Below are 21,251 nucleotides of genomic sequence, written 5' to 3' on the forward strand. Positions count from 1 at the left end.
AATGGAATATTTAGGCATTCTCTGTGAAGGCAGAGTAAAGCACTAAATGGGCTTGGAAGTTCACAGAAGCCCCTTTGGATTCTGGAATGGGAAAAGGGATTTCAAGGGGAAACAAACTTCTCTCTGAGGGTGGGGAATCCTGGAAAAAGCCCCTAGTCTGTTTTTGCTGATTTAAAAGCTTTGTTAAGTTTTAAGAACAATGATTAAGAAATTTGGGAATTAGTTGTTTGAAAAATTTGCTTGTGATTTAAAATTTTTTTTTAGAAAAAGCCTACTAGAGTAAAGAGCAATAAAATTCAAGCTTAGTCTGGCTTGGGCAATAAAAAAATCTCTGGAGATAACGTGCTAATAGCTGTTAGAAGAAATGTGGTGGAAAAGAAAAAAAAAACTTTTAAAAACAGCTGTATTAGTTTGATTCAGTTTGTTACCTTTTGACTTTAAATCCAGCTCTGCTGGACATGTGTGGGTTTTGTAGAGGTTTGGGTTATTCACTATAGGGTGAATCTTACAGGTTTTTGAAGGGAAAAGGAAAGAGGAATGCAGGTGATTTAGGAAGGACTGATTTGTAAGGGAAATTAAAGGTTCGCATGGTGTTAGGAAGGTGAAAGAAAGACTTTTGGGAGTAGGTGAAGAGGTGGGGGAGCATCTGGGAAGGAAAGTTCTTTAAGGAGATTGTTTAAGTATGTAGTCAGGGGGAAAGAGAAAGTTGGAAATGGGTGGATTTGGGAAGAAACCTGATATTGGGAAACTGATGGGTTAAATCTTGAAAAGGATTCCCATGTAGGAAATTGAGTGGGGAACCCGAGGGAAGTTTTTTTCCTAGGGGTCAGGAGTGGGGGAAGGGTGGCCATGTGGAATCCTCTCCTCCCCTCTCCTCTCTAAGTATGTTCCTGCCGCTTTTTTTCTTATCTGATTGCGGCAGTACAGCTAAGTGTGATTTTTAAGGACATGCTTACTTTTAGGTTAATTGATTGAATATTTGTTTCTTGATACATAAATATTTTTTGGTTAAAAGAAAATTGTCGTAAATGTGATCCATATTTTGGTAGAAATATTTCTAAGAGTTTAATTGCTATGTTAAAAAAAAAAACCTTCTTGAATTCTTTTATGTGGAATTGGGTCTTTTGTATAAGTTTAAATTGATTGTATTGGGTCATTCTGAGGTTATTTAAAGGGCCTCTGGACATAAGTTTTTTCTTTGTCCTTTTGAAAATGTTTCTGTTATGGACAATATGCAATTTGGGATATTTTTCTATGTATTGGGTATTTTAAAAGCAAAATGATTTGTATGTATAATGTTCACTCATGTAACATCTACCTAGATATGATAATTGTTCTAAGTTGTGAACTTACTGAGACAGGGAAACTGAGTCCGGACAGTTAAAGAGAACTGTGGCATAACAGTAACTGGCCCTCTTCAAAGGACACACATTTGAGAAAAATAGAAACATTATTATTATTATTCAACTAAATCTGTCTCCAAGTTTTCAACAATTTCTCTTACCCAATTTGATAGTCTATTCTCAATCCTTAATCTTCTTGATATTTGTAGCATTTGGCCCTAGTGACTAACATTTTCCTCCTGGATACTATATTCTCTGAATTTTTCTTATACTGTTCTTGGTTATTTGTATTGTACCTGATTGATTCCTTCTCGCCCTAATTGTAGGTACACCTCAAAGCTTTCTCTTAAGCCCTCTTCCAGTTTCCATGGTCTCTCATTTGGTGACCTCATCTCCATAAATTTAATTATTTTCTCTAAATATATTTCTCAAATCTCTATCTCTGTCTCTGTCTGTGTGTCTCCCTAGCTGCTATTCCTGTCCCTGCTATTACTTCCTTCCTCAGTTCTGAGCTCCTTTAGTAGGGACTATTCCTCTTTTTCTTAGTATCTCCCAAATCTAGCACAATGCCTGGTACATAGTATATAGTGAATAAATACTTGTTGGTTAATTGATCTATTGGAATTCAAAATATCCTTTCCTATAAAAATAAGGTTATAATTTGTTGAGGTATAGATTTGGGGTACCTAAATGAAATTAGGGTTTAGTTGAGGTCTAGTGGCAGGTTTGGGGTACAGGGAGTCAAGCAAAGCTTCCCTGCAACCCCCTTGGATTCGGTGCAAGAATATGGCAGTAGATGGGGTCTAGTAGCGACGTGAGTCCCCAATAAAAGCATTTATTGGCCCGAGACCTAGATTGATAAAAGAGGTTTATTATTGGGTAAGCAAGGTTAAAGTATAGGTGAAGGTAGAGATAAGGAGGGCACCAGACAGAGGGTCCAGTGGACAGAGGGTCCTCACATGGCTAGCATGTTTGGAATCTCTTCAAAGAGGGGGTCCCAGTGTCTCCCTTTTATAATGGAGATTTAGCTCGAGGGGCTTTTGGGTGTAGCCCCAAAGTTGGCTCAGATCCTGGTGGGGCTGCAACAGGTCCCGATCTTCTATTGGAATTCAAAGGGACCAGGATTTGTGAGTTAAAGGGTAATTTACATTATTAACTAGGAGAGGGTGGGAATCTAGAAAGGAATCTTTCCCACATCATAATTGGTGTTTTGATTCCAAGCCAGCTCACAAATATTTATTTAGCCTATAATGTTACAGAGTTCTAGAAAGGGATGCACCCCAGAAAAAGACCCTGTAGTAGAGCAAGAAAAGGAAGAGAATTTTCCTGCCCCTTTCCTGAGTATTGTTGATTCTTGGCAAAATTTTAAAACAAAATTGATATTCACCACCCTTCAACTTCCCTTCCTTTACTCTTCATCCACATTTGAATGTCCTTTCCCTGGTTCCAGATGTTCCTTGATGCATTCTGCCCTCTTTGTCCTCTTACTTAAAAATGCCCTTATTTAACAATTTCCTGTTTCCCAGCTTGAGACCATTCTACCTTCCCCTCCATCCCCTCCATTGGATTTAAAGTGTTTGTTTTCTCAGAGAAGCTGACATGTCAGAAGTTGGGAGGAAAGCAAACTGGTTGAACACATTTTCATTAAGTGGAGAGGTTTCCTTAAATCTGTATTTTCAGTAAATATAAAAGTTTGTTCCATGATTTAGCAACAGTGGAAATATACATGGTTGAGTAACCTCTTTATTTCTGGTGAGTTGATAACGTGGAGGTATTTGCATTTTTAAAAGAGGAAGCAAGTTAATTCAAATGACCCTTTAATCAGTGGAATTTCAGACTGATTAATGATATGAAAAGGGTAGGGCTGGGGGGAATTGAGGCTGTTTTGTGCAGGGTGGCTATTGCAGACTGGTTGGGTCTAAATAAGAATCTGTCTCATTGGTCACCATAGAGCTGTTTCTGCTTTCAATTTCAAAACCAGTAAGTTTTGTACACAATCTGAATTGTTCCCCATATGTACCATCTATCCCTCAGTTTCCCATTGTACCAATCAGTAATGGAGTGATGGTGATGGTGGTTTGGTCATCAGAGTTTATTAAAGGGGCAGAAGTTGACTCTCTGCACATAAGATTTCTTTGTGAATTGTAGGCCTAATTTATAAACTAACTCCTCATTAATCTGGAATTCATTTATCTGACTCAGCTCTTTAGAACACAGTTGGGATAAAAAAGGTTTTCTCTCTGTCTACCATACTTGATGTTCATAGTGATTACATTCAACTCTAATTAAAAGTTAAAGTATGCTTAGTAATCTTTGTATGAAATAGAAAAGAGAGGTTTCTCTGGAAATGACTTTAAAAATAAAGGAAAATTAATTGCTATCACATCATAAAATCTAGAATTGGAGGAGACTTCAAAAAATTGTAGTCCAATTTCCCCATTTTATGAATTGGGAAACAGAAACCTAGTATTAATATATGAAATAGAGCAATGTGCCTAGAGTTATACAAATATTTTTTTTTTCCTGTACGTACATACTCATACATAGACTGTATTTATTTTCCTACAAAATCCAGCTAAGATTTCTCTTTCCACCCCCAGCTAATTAAAAATAATTTCTTTCCTTATATTTCTCATATTAATTTCCTTTCATAGGATTATAGATTTAAAGCTGAAAGATTTGCCCATCCTCTTTAATTTATAGATCAAAGCTTCTTAAACTGTGGGTTATGACCCTATATGGGATCATATAAAAACTGAATGTGGGAATTGTGAAATTATGATTTATCATCAATAAATATTTGGTTAGTCTACCTTTTTTATTTATATGCCTATATACCTAGGTTCACATAAAAATTTCTCTGGTAAAAAGGTGTTGAGAGTAGAAAAAAGTTTAAAAGGCATTGATACAAGCAAACATCTAAGATCAAGAAAGTTTATGTCTTGTTCTAGGCTGTATAGTTAGTAAATGTCTGAGACAGGATTTTAATCTAGTTTCTCTATATCCAAATTCAACACTCTTTGTACTGTTGGTTGAGCTGGTGACAAGGAAGGAGCTATCCTTTTGCCTTTTATGTGAATCTTCTGATATCAGTATTATCTCCTATTAAATCCTTATGGATTTTGTCAAAGTCACTATAGCAAACACATATCCACTAACTATTAGATCCATTTATCCTATGTTCCTATATTATCTCAAAGACCTGATATCATATTTGTGTCAACTTCCAACCAGAGAAGCCAGGCTGCTGGTTTGGAATGCTTAAAGTGAAGAAGATAAGGAAGTCATATTTTTGGTAAATTGATTCCTTTCCCCTCCCTTCCCTCCAATAGTAGAATAAAGAAGAAGGATGGCATGGGTATTATTTTCATTAACAAGATAAAGAAATGTGAAAATTCAGACTGAAAATAACCATATGAAAAAATGGTCCAAATAATAAGATGAATGTATTTTAAACTGAGATTTCACTTTACACTCATTGAATTGGTAAAGGTTATAAATAATTATATTTATATATTATGTTATGTTATATATTATATATCATATATAACATATATACTATATTATAAATCATTAATGTTAGAGGGGCTATGGAAAGTAAGGTACACTGCTGAATTCTTTAAAAACATTTATTTCTTTTGTTTTTATATTACCTTATGTCATCTTTATATCACCTTTGTTTTTATATTCCTTCCAAATATCCTTCATTTTTTTTCTTTCCATAAAGCTATCCTGTATTGATGGGATGCGGGAGCTACCTGCCAGTGGCTGCTGGAGGTCTAACTCAGACCTGTAGAGGGGAGCTCTTCATGTGAGAGGATGATGATACAAGGAGACTGAGAGGCAGTTGTTATTCTCTGATCTCCCCACTAAGAGGCTGTTGCATTCTCTGACCTCTCTCCTTTTCCCTCTGCCTCCAATTTATCTCATTCTCAGTCCTCAACACCTGTGTCAGCAAAGGCTGCCCTGCAACTCCTTCAGATGTTATGATGCACAGCTGTGGAGGCTCTTGGAGAACTGACCTGCCCCTTCACTTAGGCATGGTCCTTAACACTAATGAAGAATAATGAAGACAGAAAAAAAAGCAGTTCAATAAAATTAAGCAACATGTCAGTGGAGTCAGACATTATATATAATGTATCACATATATATCTCCCATCTCTCCAATGAAAGGAGGAAGATAATTATTTTCATTTCTTCAAGTCTGCGCCTGATTATTACAATTAGATGATGCTCATTTTCACTTATATTTTTGTTCTTTTCACTTACACTACTAATTAAGATATAGGTGTTGTTTTCCTAGTTCTGTTTTTCTGGGTTAGTACTTAAGTTTTCCCATACTCCTCTCTGTTTTAAAATATTTATTATTTCTTCACGTGTAGGAATTACACTCACATACAATTTGCTTAGCCATTTCCTAATTAATGAGCATTGTTCCTCCCACACAGACACATTTATTTGTTATTACAAAGAGTGTTGCTATAAATATTTTGTTTCATTTGGAACCTTTCTATTTCTTACCCCTTTGAAATATTTTTCTACCATTGGGATCTCTTAGTCAAAGATATGGATATTTTAGTCACTTTTTAAGAATAATTCCAAATTGCTTTTCACAATGTTTGAACCAATCTACAACTCCACCAACTATGTGTTTAGTGCTCCTGTCTTTCTATAACCTTTCCAACATTGATTATTACCATCTTTTTCTTTTTTCCAATTTGCTGGATGTCAGATAGAGACTCAGTTGTTTTAATTTGCATTCCTCCATTATATTATTAATAATTTGGAGCATTCTTTCACATGGATTATAACTCAATTTTGAATTAGTACAATTTTTAAAAATTAGAATTATGTGAGAAAAGTAACTGACCTGTTCTAATATTAATAATATGTTATGGTTAAAAAATAATTTTCTAAATGCAAAATTTAAGGAGATCAGATGAAACTGATTATGTTCTGTCTTAAGGAAAAGTTAAATATGTGCAATTCTTTTAGATTTATTTTCATATTGTGCAAGAAAAAATCAGATCAAAAGGGAAAAAACCATGAGAAAGGAAAAAAACCCAGCAAACAACAACAAAAAAGGTGAAAATACTATGCTTCGCTCTAAATCAATAGTGATTTAGAGCATTTTTTCATATGTTTAGGAGTGGCTTTAATTTCTTCATCTGAAAATTATCTGTTCATATTCTTTGACCATTTATCAGTTGGGGAATGGCTTGTATTCTTATAAATTTGAGTCAATTCTCTCTATATTTTAGAAATGAGGCCTTTATCAGAAATGCTGGCTATAAAATTTCCCCCCAGCTTTTCTGCTTCCCTTTTAATCTTGGCTTCATTGGTTTTGTTTGTGCAAAAATACTTTTAAATTTAATGGAATTTAAAAATATCCATTTTGCATTTCATGATGTTCTCAAGGTCTTCATTGGTCATAGATTCTTCCTTTTTTACAGATCTCAGAGATAGACTATCCTTTGTTTTCCTAATTTGTTTATAGTATCATCCTTAATGTCTAAATCATGAAATCATTTTGACCTTATATTGATATAGGGCTCATCTTTATTGATATAAGGTATATCTTCTGTTATTTCTAATGATGACTGATGACACTTGACAAAGTCACTTCCTTAGTTTCTGACAGACCTGAGAAATCACTTGTATTTAGCCCATTATTGGGAATATACCTTAGTGACATTAAAAAAAAAAAAAAAAAAAACAAACAAGGTCTAATAGAATAGTAATTTTGTGGTAGCAAAACAAAGTAGATGGGGCAAATTAAACAAATAGTGGTAACTTTGTTATCAGTTATTACCTAGTGAGAAATTATGAAAATGAAGAATTCAAAGAAACATGCAAAAATCACAGGATCATAGATTTACTACTGGAAAAGAAGTCATTGATTTTAATCTTATTTTATAGATTAGGGAAACTAAGGTACTTAGAGGTAGTGACTTGCTTAGGATCACACAACTAGTAAGTATCTGAGGCAGGAGAAGAATTTGAATTCAGTTTTTTTTTTATTTCAAGTCCATTGTCTTAACTACTTTACAGAAATGTCAAACATGTAATCTTTTGGTTCATATATGGCTCTCAACACTTCAGCAAGTACCCCAAGACAGTTCTTAGTTAACCAGAACCAGACTAAAATATAACATAAATAAAAATACAATAAGACAGAAAATATAATTTTTTAAAATGGACAATATGCAGCCTTCAGAGATCCTTATGTATAGAATAGTTCCCCCCCCCTTAATATGTCATTCACAGGAGATCATTGTACAATATTGCTGATACTGTATAATATTTTCCTGGTTCTGCTCGTTTCACTTTGCATCAGTTCATTTAAGTCTTCCCAGGTTTTTCAGGAAACCATGCTGCTCTTCATTTTTTAAAAATTATTTTTTTCCAATTACATGTAAATTTTTTAAACAATAATTTTTTTAAAATTTAAGTTCAAAATTCTCTCCTTCCTTCTCTTCTCTTCTCATTACTCTCATTGAGATAGCAAGCAATTTGATATAGGTTATATACATATTTCCTTAATAGTCATGTTGTAATTGAAAATATAGTGTTGTGCTGTGGCAGCCACCTGCCAGTGGCTGCTGGAGGTCTAATTCAGGCCTGAAGAATGGTCTCTTCATGTGAGAGGATGATGATACAAGGAACTGAGAGGCTATTACATTATCTGACTTCTCTTCCCTCTGCCTCCAATTTATTTCATTCCCAGTCCACAAGTAACACCTGTGTCAGTAAAGGCTGCTTTGCAACTCCTTCAGATGTTGTGATTCATAGTTGTGGAGGCTCTCAGAGAATTGACCTGCCCCTTCACCTAGGGATGGTCCTTAACAATATAGACCTCCCCCCACACAAAAAATAAATAAATAAATAAATAAAGTGAAAATTATACTTCCATCCCCATTCAGATTCCATCAGTCCTTTTTCTGGAGGACTTTTGGAACTGTCTTGGATCATTGTATTGCTGAGAATAGATATCATTCAAGTTTTTAAAAAATTTAAAATATTTTTAGAGTGATAAGGGAGTGGGATGATTTGATGATTTCACAGGAAGAGTTAAAAGAAAAAGGTGAACTGATTTTACTACTACAGTCTGAATTGGTTTGGAATCGGTTCAACTTTATGTGTAGAATCACAGAGTTCCCTGAAAGTCTTGTAAAAGAGTCTAGTTTACCTTGAAAGAAGTAATAAACTGCAAACCTTTGGCCCTGAGATGGGAATCTCTGCTTATGTTCTCTAGACTTGTTATGGTTTGAAGAATCCCAGCCAAGCCTATCTTATCTTATTTTTGTAGACTCATTAGAACGTTCAAAGTCCCAATTCCACAGAGAGTATGACTTTCTTATAATAGTAGCAAGAGATGATGTATATCAGATTAAGTATTGGATGTTGGGAAGGAGCTGGGGGATTCAGGAGATCTGTTTGTGGAGACCTTAGAAATCATAGGTTGTTCTATTCCCTTCTTTTATGGATGAGGAAGATGAGACTCCAAGAGATAATGAATGGAAGCTAGATGGTACAATGAATAGAATACTGACCATGGAGTTGGGAGTACTTGAGTTGAGCTCAAATCCCGTCTCAGACCTTATGAGGTGTATGAACCTGATGAGTTATTTAACCTTTCTCAGAATAATTTTGCTTATGTAAAGTAGGGATAATCATAGCAATTACTTCCTGGGGATGTTGTGAGGACAAAACAAGCTATTTGTAAAGTGCTTGCATTGCCAGCCTTAAAATGCTGTATAAATGCTAGCTACTATTACTATAAAGTGACCTGCATAAAGATATCCATTTAACATTAGGGGAAAAGCTGAACCTTAAACATTTATCTCCACCTTTTTGAGCTAAGTAAATTGCACCATGCAGGTATCAGTCCCTACTGCCTCCCTAATTATCAGACTAGTAGGATGTTTTGAGATTATTCAAACAAGACAAACAGCTGTGTCACCAAGATCCTGGGGGGACTCAACTGTCTTTAAGATTCTTCCAATTTATTTAAAGCTTGGAAAAATTGTTTCAGAGCTGGGATATAGAAATAGAATGGAGAAGATTGCCCTGGAGGAAATGAAAGAAAGGACATAGATGGAGAGCTAATCTTTATGGACTGAGGGAGACAGTAGTGTGCGAAGACTTGGTACAAGCAGGAACTTGGTACAGAATGGTGATGTGTTGATTTCAGGAGCCTGGAAAGAGTAGGCGGGTAGAAGGGTGAGAATCTTCTCACCAGGGCAAGCCTGAACTTATCGAGAGCTGTCTTTATGCATAGTGTATATGATGTGGGTTGGGTGGGGTGATACATGTACATGAAGTCCTGATCCCAGAGAGAGAGAGAGAGAGAGAGAGAGAGAGAGAGAGAGAGAGAGACCATATGCAAAAAGTAGGGTGGGAAGAGGTTTTAGGGTCCCTCTCCATAGTATAATTATCAGGCAGGTGTGAATTGTGATGAATAAGCTACCCCACCAGAGTGGAGAGATTTGATTAAGGGTGATTAAACCAAATGAAAGAATGTGTTAAAGTTTTGAAGAATTTTACAAACTATAGAAATGGTGAATACTAGAATATGATAAGTGCCATTATCTACCAGGGTTCCCTCTTCCACTTCCTTTAAAACATGGCTTAGTGTAGTTTTTGTTTTTCCATTGCCAAAGATGAGCTCATGAATTTAGTCTTTTAGAGATTGCAAAATCATCAATAGAGAGTAGAAGGGACCTCAGAGACTAATATCTCATTTTACAGATGAAGAAACTAAGGCCCAGAAAGGCTTAGTGCCCCTTCCAGTATCTATCAGAGACTGAGGTGGAAGGTCTTTCCATTATAGTAGACTATCTCCTCTATCAATTCTCACCATAATTTGAAACTCCAAACAGCAAGACGAGGACCAGGGAGTCAGTGCCATGACAAACAGGTTAGTTTCTCTGCTTGGTTTCAGCTCCAACTTCATGATCTTGTGCCTGGAACAATTTGGTTCTCACCCTACACCTCCTTTTTTTCAGCTTCCTTAGGTGTATTATCTTGCGCCATTAGATTGTGAGTTCCTTGAAGTCAGGGACTGCCTCCCCCCTTCCCCTTTATTCATGTCCCCAGCTCACAGCACAGTATCTGGCCCGTAGTAGGTGGTTAATAAATGTTTAATGACCACTACTGATTATTGATTAGGTAATTACAAGTTCTAGTATGTCTGAAAAAAGATTTTCTGAGCCAAAGAGCCATATGAAAGAAGGGATAAAAAAAAGAATTGTTATAGGGTATAAATATGCAACCGCTCTGGTAAATACTTAGTTGGGCAAAATCTCTTCTTTATACATAAAGATGATTTTGACTCACTTTCAACAATAGTATGGGACTTGGTTTGTTTTTCTGAGAGTAGGGATGGATTGTATTGGGTGAACCCTATTTCATAGTCTAACCTCCACTGGAAAACAATTTGGTTATATCAAATCTGTAGAGAAAGAGACTGTCAGCCTCTAGGTGGGGAGAAGTCTTGAGACCCCTTCCCATGTAGGGCTGGCACATGGCTTGAAAATCTCTTTGCATTTGTTCTTTCTTGTTTTTAGATGAAATGAGGTATTGAAAATGCCTCCAATCTTGGGAACTTCAAAAGAATGGACTAGGGAGCCACCAACAAGCAACTAAATGGTGTAGTGGATAAAGTGTTGGGCCTGGAATTAGGAAGACCTAAATTCAGATATGATCTCAGATACTTAGTGGCTGATCTGGACAAGTCATTTAACCTGTCTGCCTTATCTGTAAAGTGGGAATAAAATAGCCCCTGCTTCTCAATTTGGAAGTGGGTGGCCAAAACCAGGACAAAACCAAAAAGAATAATTCTCACCACTGTGGAAAAAAATACAAAGAAATGTGGTCAAGAGAACAGCCTGCTTGAGAGTCAAGGTTTTCCCTTTGCACTCATTTGGGGTTCCTGTTTCCTGCCCTAGACCTCAAAAGTTCCTGTGGCCCATCAGCCTTGCTCTCCTTAAGTTGTTGTGTAGTTTGATCCTTTAGCTGCTGATTTTGTGGACTTTGGAAAGTTCATCTGACTCTGTCTGTTGGTATTTATGAATTCTTTGATATCTGTTACTTGTTTGGCCTCTTGCCTCATCAGAGCTTAGATATCCTGTGTTTGTCTGTGTTTCTGTTCCCTTTGTCCCAAGGTGAGATCTGCTTCCCTCACTCTTTAGATACTTGTGGTCTGGTGTGATACGTGTATTCAATTAGTCCAATTGAGGATCAAGTCTCAGGGACCTGGATCTCTGGCATTCTGATCCAGCCAGCTATTCTATTTGAGCTATGAATCCATTCACACTTGAATAAGGGTGAAAAAGGAAGGAGTAACCCATGACTTTTGACCCCCAACCCACAGTAGAAGAAGACAGTGAAAATAGACTGATAAAGATGGGAGGTGGGGCAGGTAAGTAGCATAGTAGATTGAACACCAGCTCTGGAGTCCAGAGGCTGTGAGTTCAAATCCAGTCTCAGATACTTACTAACTGGACAAATCATTTAAAGAGATTGACTCCAAATTAAAATTGACTCCAAAATAAAAAATAATAAAAAGGTTGGGAGGGAGGACAAAAAACGGTAAATGAAGACAAAGGAAAAATAGAAAGGACAAAGGACATGAATGTTGCTGCATGAGACCAAACAACTCTTTTAGGAATAACCAAGCAAAACCTATAAAACAAATTATTTTGCTTTATAGCAATCTAAGCAGTAAGTTCATGTAATTCAACAAATTATATCTTCTAAAATTTTCCTCAATATTTCATAATCAATAAATAATTTTGAGAGGCAGCATGACACAATAGATAGAGACCAGGTCTATGGGTCTAGAAGACTTGGGTTTAAGTACTGTTTCTGATACATACACAGTCTGTGTGACCCTAGGAAAATAACTTTATTTCTCAATGTCTCAGAACATTGCACTGCTGCTGATCTTGCTGGTAAAGAAAATTTCCTCTGTGGAAATTTCCTATAATAGTGAAATCACAGCCATCTTTCCCTCGACAAATTCTCCTTCTTCTCCCTCCAGTCCTCCCAATCCTCTACTTTTAGATTCTCAATAAAGTGATCGTCTATTTATGTTCCTTAGGGATATTGAGTGTCTCTGTGACATCTCTAGAAATTTAGTAGTCACTTGAAAGTAGTAGCTGCTTGAAGGTCAAAGATTCATTGTCCTCATTTGCAAAACAAAGAGTTTGTCCTAAATAGCTCTGAGATCCCTTTCAGCTTTAATCTATGATCTTATAAATTAATAATTAAGAGCTAGGATTGATTTAGTGCTTTGAGATTTGCTAAATACTTTACAAACATTTCATTTTATTCTGTATACCAGGTTCAAGAAAATATACCAGTAGGAGCTTGATTGAGTTTGGGACTATGCACTCTGAGCAAATGCAGTAGTTCTAAGGTTATGAATTGCATGGGAAGTATCCATCTGAACTGGTAGGAGTATCCTCAATAGGAATCCAATACTAATGGAATCATAGGTCTAGTGAAAAACAAAACAAGACTATGATTTGTTTAACATGGAAGAAGCTGGATAGCTAACTTTTTTTGCCATGTTCAAGTCATAATTATGTGACTCTTTAAACTTGACTATCTCATCTTCTTGCACAAAGAGGAGATACTGAGGGAGGGATCTCCTTTTCCTTCATGGGGAAGGTTAGCAACTGGATCCTTTCTTTTTTTCTTTGAAACATTTTGTGACTTAAAAAGGAAGAAAAAATTCAGAAAAGGGAGCCTTCAGCTTAATTAGGATGGGAAAAGATAGGAAGCTGTCATAGATATAGAGCCATAAGGGACCATAGGAACTATTTAATCCCATAATCTCATTTTACAGGTGAAGAAAATGAGGTTTGGGGAGATTAAAATGATTTGCCCAAGAAATAAGCATCTGAAGTGGAATTTGAAACCAAATCCTCAGATTCCAGAGGCAAAGCCTTTTTCCACTATATCACATAGTCTCCCTGAAGGCATTCATAATTTTGCTTTTGCCAAGGTCCAGACCTGAACATCTCTCAAGGCAGTAACTGACAAACAATCAAATTAATGATAAAAAAAAAAAAAAAAAAAAAAAAAAAAAAGCTTTCCTCTATGTTCATTTGCCTTGCACTCAGACTGAAGTCCCACTTGATGCTAATGTAATACTAGACTTTAGAGATCCCTCTAGTGGACCAAGTGAGGAATTATATCCAGACTTCGTGAGACTAGCTCCAAAAGTGCTTTTCCCTCTCCCAAAGAACACCGTTTCAGGTAACTATACACATTATCTTCATTATGTCATAGGTCTTCGTTGAGAATGAAGGATGAATAATAACAATATAGGATTTATTAACTTGTTATAATTACTAACTCATCCAAGGTTACTAGCAGGACATTTTCGGTAGCCAATTATACAATCATATTGCAGATGATTACCCTCTACTGCCCTATTAATTCATATATGAAAAGAAAATTTTTTTCCTCTAAAATTATGAAGTCCATAATCTTTGAGATTAGATGGGTACATTTGGCCTTTGGGCCCCATGTTGGACATTTATTCTAGGATTCTTATGCCAGTGTTCATCTGCTTTTATTAATTTATTCTAAGTAATTTGTATGACTTTGAATATTCTCTTTCTCTCTCTCCCATCCTTCCCCATCTTCTCTCTAGGCTGACATTCTAATTGTCCCAGTCCCTTTCATTCTCAATCTGCTCCTCTTATAGTGCTTCCACTAACTGAAACCTGCCTTTACACAAGAGGACATTTCATCCCACACAGAAATGTATGACCTAATACCCTCCAGGAGATTATGGATTATGTACAGAGATTAGATGTCAACATAAAAGATACAAGATAATACTTTAAGGATCTGGCCATTTCCCCTGTGGGTAATACCTCCAAAATCATAGGTTACTTCTATCTTGGTAGGTAGTTTAATGACTTGCTGTGACCCCAAAATATCTAATGTCTGCCTTCTGGTGAGCCTCTGAACTTTGCTGAGATGATTATGTTATAATTAACTATATCTGACCCAAACTTGAAGTTTTTCTTTGTTTTTAAAAATTCAAATTTATTTTATTTTCAGTGATGAATTTCCTTCCTTCCACCTCTCCTCTCACCCATAAGAAAGCAGGTAAGAAAAACAAAACCTCTAATAGTCAAGCCAAAGGAATACCTTTATTAGTTATGTCTGAAAAAGGTGTGTGTGTGGGGAGGGGAGGAGTAGGGGGATGGGAGGGAAAAAAAGAGGAGAAAATAAAAGAAATATGCTAACTGTGTACTCTGACTCCATCTGGAGTCCTATCTGGAGTTGGATAGAATGCTGTATCACCAGTCCTTTGGAATTGTGGTTGGTCATTGTATATCAGCTCTTATCTTTCAAAATTCTAGTCCTGAAGCCTTTCTAGTTAGGTAGAGCTTTTGATAAACGGGAATATACTTTAAAATCATAATGTAGCAGAAGAGAAGACTGGTAAATGTTAAGGGTCAGCTGGCTGAAATGACTGTAATGGGGTTGTGAATATAGACCAGTCTGGCTGGAACAATGATTACACAGGGAAGCAGTGGCAGATAATATTGGATAGGTATTGGAATAGATAGATTTTTCCCACACCCTATTTAACAAGCAGGTTTAATATTTAATATTTAATAATAATTCAATATTTAACATATTACATATCAACAAAAAGGGGGGAAAAATATGATAGCCCTCTCAGAAAGACAAAAAGAATGGAGTACTAACATTTCTGAGTGGTTTTATAGTGATCATACATGGCATTTTCATTGAGAGAGTAATCTACTACTGACATTTAACCCTCAAACTTCCCCAGTTTTATCTTCCTTCTTTTCTGCTTTTGAGGACAAAGTGTCCCTTCTTTTTTTCCTAAGACCTAACTTCTCTACTTTTCTACCGGTGCCCGAGGTCAGATAAGGGGCCAAACCTATTGGTTTTTATATCTGTACCCTATAATTACCTATTGAGAATCTTTTTTTTTTTAACCTTTCCTTTTAGCTCCTCCCATTTCTCTAATGTGAATTTTCCTTCCCTATCACAGATAGCCAGTACCCTCATGATGGCCTCCACCTATACCTACTCAGGATCTACCTCCCTCCCACTTCCAGACAAATTTATTCTTTTTAGAAATCTTGCTGGATAATTAATAAATTACTCATGCTGAGGAGTTAATGACTAATAGCTGACTACATTTTAGAAGATTTACCTGGCACTCATAAAATCATACAATGGAGATACCCATTTTATTCATTTATATATAAAGCCCTACTCTTTTAGTACAGATGACTGCACACAAAAAACTTTCATGATGTAGAAATGCCAGTTATTGGTAAGCACCAATATATACAATTCAAGAATCAAACAAATATTTGTTAATCATCCATGTTCAGAGCACTGTGCTAGGAGAAAATATAAAATTTGGTTAAGATATAATCCCAACTCAGATGAAATTTAAGGTTTGGTCTAGAGAGGGATTGAAGAATATGTATATTGTGCTGGCCTTGGAATGATGAGTTCAACTCCTGCCTGTTTCTGACATTTACCAATAGTGTGATCATGAGCAGATTAAACACTGAGCATGTTTCCTCATACTTTACATTGGAATGATAAGTTACAGATAATATATTATAGGTTTATTGTGAAGGTCAAATGGGATGTTCATAAAGCACTTTGAAAACTTTAAAGCACTGTATCAATGGAAGTTATCATCAACACAAATAACTTAAATTCAAAATAGTATATGAAGCCTGATTAGTCATTTCCTCTCTGAACAACCAGGCCAGACATATTCACTCTTTCTTTTTTCTTACTGAGGCAATTGGGTTAAGTGATTTGCCCAGGGTCATACAGCCAGGAAGTGTTAAGTATCTGAGGCCAAATTTGAACTCAGGTCCTCCTGACTAAAGGGCTGGTGCTAGATCCATTGTACCTCGTAGCTGGCCCCATATTCACTCTTTCCTCTCTGACTCTTCTTACTTCTTTCTCTATAATGCCCCTGCATTAGTGTCTTATTTCCAACCTCGATGTGCCCCTTTCAACTCCCTTTTATGTACCTTCTCCACCATTTCACTCTAAGTCCCTCAAGGACGGCTGTCTTATTTTTTGCTTTGAGTTGTATCCATTCTGGGAACATAGTAAGCCTTTAATAAATGCCTGTTGACTTGAATAGATGACATGATAAATGCACAAAAGTAAAGAAATGGACAGCATTGAGGGATGAAGTGACTTTCTGAGGTAAGAAGATGTCAAGTGCACTGGACTTTAAGGAGGGCAATGGAAAAACATTTTTGTGTATGGATTCATTGGGACAATTGCTTATTAGCATCTCACAAAATTTCTTCATGTGCAAATTCAGGCCTCAGGGAATTGAACTTTAAGTCAGAAGGTAAAGTACAGTGATCCTGAGGTTGTCTATGATGGTTAACTTTAAGGTACTTCCTGGTTATGGCTTCTAGAGGCTCTCCATCACCTCTTATTGAGCAATACAAATTTTACTGAGGGGGTAGCTAAGTGACTTAGTGTATTGAGGATGACTTCTTAAACTTTTTCCACTTGTGATTTCATTTTTTTGGCTGAGGAATTTTTATGTGACCCTGGGAATACAGATACATGTAAAATAGGTATACAAATCAAACATTTGTTGATAACAAATCATAACTTTATGACCTCCATATTCAGTTCCACATCTCCTCATGCTTTAAGGAGCTTTAGGGTAGAGCACTGGGCCTGCTGTCAGAAAAACCTGAATTCAAATATGACTGCAAGCCCATTTTAGCTGTGTGATTCTGACCCAGTCATTTAACTCTTCTTATCTTAGTTTCCTCATCTGTAAAATAAGTTGAAGAAGGAAATGGCAAACCAAGTAGCTTTGCCAAGAAATTCCCAAATAGGGCCACAGAAAGTCGGATACAACTGAAGAACATCAGCAATTTTATCATGTCAAGGTTATTTGGTATTAGGAAGAACTGGTATTCCAATCCTTCTCTTCATTCCATTTATTAATCGATTATTTTTCTCCCTTGGTCATTTTCTAGGCTGGAGTTCTGATTGTTCAAGCCTCCTTCATACTCATTGCTTTTACACTCTTTATCCAAGTCTCCTCTTTTACCCCCATATACAAAAACCCAACCCTTTTCATTGTTGGCTGTTTCTTCTTCGATAACATCAAATCACAGAATGAAGTCCCCTTTGACTTTGAACAAATCACTGATTTAGAGGGCCCCTGAGGTCTTTCCTATCAGAATCTTCCAGGTTATTTTAGCACCTGTTTATAGACTAATTCAAATTTTGCCATCACCCTTTGCATTTTCAACAGCTCTTATAATTTTTCTAATACCCTGGCTAAAACAAATCTTAACTTGATCAGTTCCCATAATCTTCACAACCTCTTCTGGGCCTCCCTTCTACCTCAAATCATCTTTATGACTCCCTCTCATATTCCTCATCTCATACCTGTTAGTCTAATCTTTATCTCTTTTTACCCTCCTCCCTTTTCCTTTCCTCCTTTTCTTAGAGGGTCTTGCTTAAGGTCATGGCAAATAGAGATAGGAGGATACAGAAAAGAGCAATATTCTTTAAAATATAGCTAAAGAAAATATTCAAGAGATTTGGGTTGGATCTTGTAAACTGCATCAGAGAAGATAATTTTCTTTATCTGGATTATGAAAAGGGTAGATTTGAACTTGAAGATTCCTTCCAAATTTGGTCTATAATCTCATGATCTTGAAATCTAAGACTCTTAAAAAGTGACTTGTTCAATGTTACACATCTAGCACAGCCTGGACTTCTAGTTTTTCAATTAAAAAGGCATTTTCCACTCTTCTCAAGGATTTGATCATCTTATACATAAGGCCTTTCCTGATCTAAATGGCAAGTACCTTCTCTTCCATACTCCCTTGTATTTAACAGCCAATTGTATTTATATTTATTCACTTTTTTATGCTGTTTATTATTTGTGTGTGTATACACACATGTACATAGTACATATGTGAAGTATGTGCATACCTGTCTTCCCTCTTAGGATGTTCTTTGGAAGTAGAGATTACTGTATTTTTTGTACTTATAAGCCACCTGGCTTATATCATGCTTGTATTGTGCTATCTTACATTTGCATAGACTTATTGCATTGTTGTGATTTGGAAGAAAAAAATCAGAAAGTTGGACTGAGTCCCAGTTTTGACACTTATCAGTTGTTTAACATCAGGCAAGCTGTAACATTCCTGAATTTGTTAATTCACTTAAAAAATATAGAAAAAAATCTGTACTTAACTATCAAACATGATTGTTGTGAAGATCAAATAAAATAATTTATATGCCACAAAAGTGAAAACTCCTATTTTTACTGTTCCTGAACAATATGCCTATGAGGTAAATTGGGGACAGGGAAAGAAAGGAAGAGTAGTATTTGCTTATTACAGTGACTAGGCCCAGGGATCTGGTTACTGTGCCACCTAGCTAGACAGATGTTACTCTAATTAGATGTGATTATGATTTGTCTTTCTTAGCACAATGTCTTCCATGTACATTGCTCACAACTGCAATAATCTACAATTTCTAAAACCAGACCAGGGTTAAGAAAATAGATTAAATGATTTAATGTCATGCTTATGGTCCCCAGGTTAGGAATTAAGCCCAAGTTTTTTGGATGATCACTCCAACTTTTTCATGGACTCCTCCAGGCCATTCCAATGGTCTGTTTATCAATTATGCTGACACTGTCCATAAAGTATTTGTACACATAGCCATGAGATACAATTTGGAGTTGGGAGGACCTTAAATATCATCTAACTGAACCTTTTCATTTTACATTTGAGAAAACTAAGATCCAAAGAAATTAGAATTTTTGCCCAAAGCCACACATATAGTCAGGGGTGAGTCCAGAAATTGAACTCATGTCCTTTGACTCCAAATCCAGCTATGTGAGGGGACCTGTGAGAGGCAAATAAGGGAGATGCATTAATTAGCTCTAAGTTAAAGTATTAGTGAAAGATGTCACAGTGAAAACTTTAAATATGAATTCAAACTTTGGGATTTTAGATGCAGAAGAAATAAACTAGCTCAAAACTATTCATTTAGAGGGGTCAAAAGACTACTCACATCCATACAGATCGTGGAAAAAATCAAGATCAGGAGTGAATGCTATTCCTTCTCAATTCCTACCACAAACACCATCTTCTAGAGTAGATGCCTCTTTGAAGTTTACTCTATTTCAATTTGTTGGAATACATGGGAGCCACATGATAGTGGCTGCTTGGAGATCCAACCCAGAATGGATCTCCTCTTGTGAAAGGATGATACAAGGAAACCGAGAGGCAATTGCTGTCCTCTGACCTCTTTCCTCTTCCAACTACCTCCAATTTATCTCATTCCCACCCACAACACCTATGACAGCAAAGGCAGCCTTGCAACTCCTTCAGATGCTGATTCACAGCTGTGGAGGCTCTCGGAGAATTGACCTGTCCCTTCACCCAGGCATGGTCCTTAACAATATAGACCAAAAAAGGGTAAAAAAAACTTGGATCCTGGTTAACTGTTATCTACTAAGCTCCAGAACATATTTTCTCTTTTCAATATATCCAGTACTATTACCCCAATTCCTACCCTCCTCCTAGAGAGATTTAAACATATTGTCTCAAACAGTTCAACTCAAATTTTATTTTCAGAATTTGCTCCTTCCATTCCATCTTGTTATACATGATGGTCATAAGCCTCATCTTCCTATCATCCCCTAGGAACTCAAGTCCATAATAAAAGTTACTATCATTATCTCTTCCTCCTAAACTTTTATGGTTAGCCATGACCTATTCTGGCTACCCATTTTCATTCTGCCAGGGCATGTCTTGCTCTGGCTGCATTTTTCTTTTTCCCAATTTAGAGTCTTCGGTAAATTAGTCCAATGCCACTTTATTCTTTGCTCTCAATTTCCTTGCTTCCAGGTCTTAAGACACGTCTTACCAAACCTTTACTCTGCATCACTCCCACCATCTACCTCTTTCCATTTCTGCACTGGCAAACAAAGAGAAAGTCTGGAAACCATGCTTAATGTGGCACATTGAAAATTTCTCATCTAAACTATGACTGATCTTTACTGTAAGGCTATCAATCCTTGATTTTTCCCAATTTCTCTATCCCAAATTCCTATAGAGCCCATTTAGAAATGTTTCTCAATTCAAGACTTCAATAGCATTCCCTTTCTCAAATTGGCCTGGCCTCATGTTATGGGGGAAAAAAAAAATTTATTTACCAAGAATTCCCTCCTCTCCACCAGGCATCTTTTTGACCTCATAATCTTTTTACAAAGTAACCCCACACCTTCTTTTACTTATTTCTGATGAAAAGGGAATCCTTCTCAACAAGGTTCTTTTATTCTTATCTTGTCCAAGACTCCCTTCCCAACCAATTGTCTCTCCTTTCCATAAACTTTGATAAATCTCCCTACTGCCTACAAATAATACCAAGTCTCTCCTATCCTTAAAATAACCTTTCTTGGATCCCACCATCTGAATTAAGTCTTACATTCCTCCCTTTCTCGGCCAAAATCCTTAAAAAGTCAATTATTCAAGTATTTTCACTTCTCTTTTTAAGCTTTCCAAACTCGATTGCTTTTTAACAAAAATCTAATTGTTTCTTTGTGATGACATTGTAAGCCTTCCGCAGCATTTCAAACTTCCTTTTTCCTTTCTTCTCTGGGTTTTTCAGAAGTTGCTCTTTCCAGCTTCTCAAGTCACTTACTCCTTTTCCCTTCCTTTTGTGCAATTGCTCTTCTTAGTTTCCTTTGATTACTGTGTCCCTCTGAGGGGGTGTATCACAAGTTCCCTAGGGCTCTTTCTACACTCAGGTGACCTCATAAGTTCTCAGGGGATCAAATTACTAGTTATATTCAGACGACTTCCAGGT

General features: G+C 36.4%; 1 protein-coding gene across 2 annotated transcripts in view; it reads left to right on the top strand.

The window, feature by feature from the left end:
* C3H2orf76 (chromosome 3 C2orf76 homolog) overlaps positions 1-21,251 on the top strand; it is a 113,331-nt gene that overhangs the window by 19,597 nt on the left and 72,483 nt on the right. Inside the window, exon 2 of one of the 2 annotated variants that reach the window (XM_051985750.1) lies at positions 14,427-14,474. The exons of the other annotated variant lie outside the window; for it this stretch is intronic. The gene's annotated coding sequence lies outside the window, so the exon portion shown is untranslated. The remainder of the gene's footprint in view (positions 1-14,426; positions 14,475-21,251) is intronic. 2 annotated transcript variants of the gene reach the window in all.

Source organism: Antechinus flavipes, chromosome 3 (assembly GCF_016432865.1).
Source record: "Antechinus flavipes isolate AdamAnt ecotype Samford, QLD, Australia chromosome 3, AdamAnt_v2, whole genome shotgun sequence".
Classification (NCBI taxonomy): domain Eukaryota; kingdom Metazoa; phylum Chordata; class Mammalia; order Dasyuromorphia; family Dasyuridae; genus Antechinus; species Antechinus flavipes.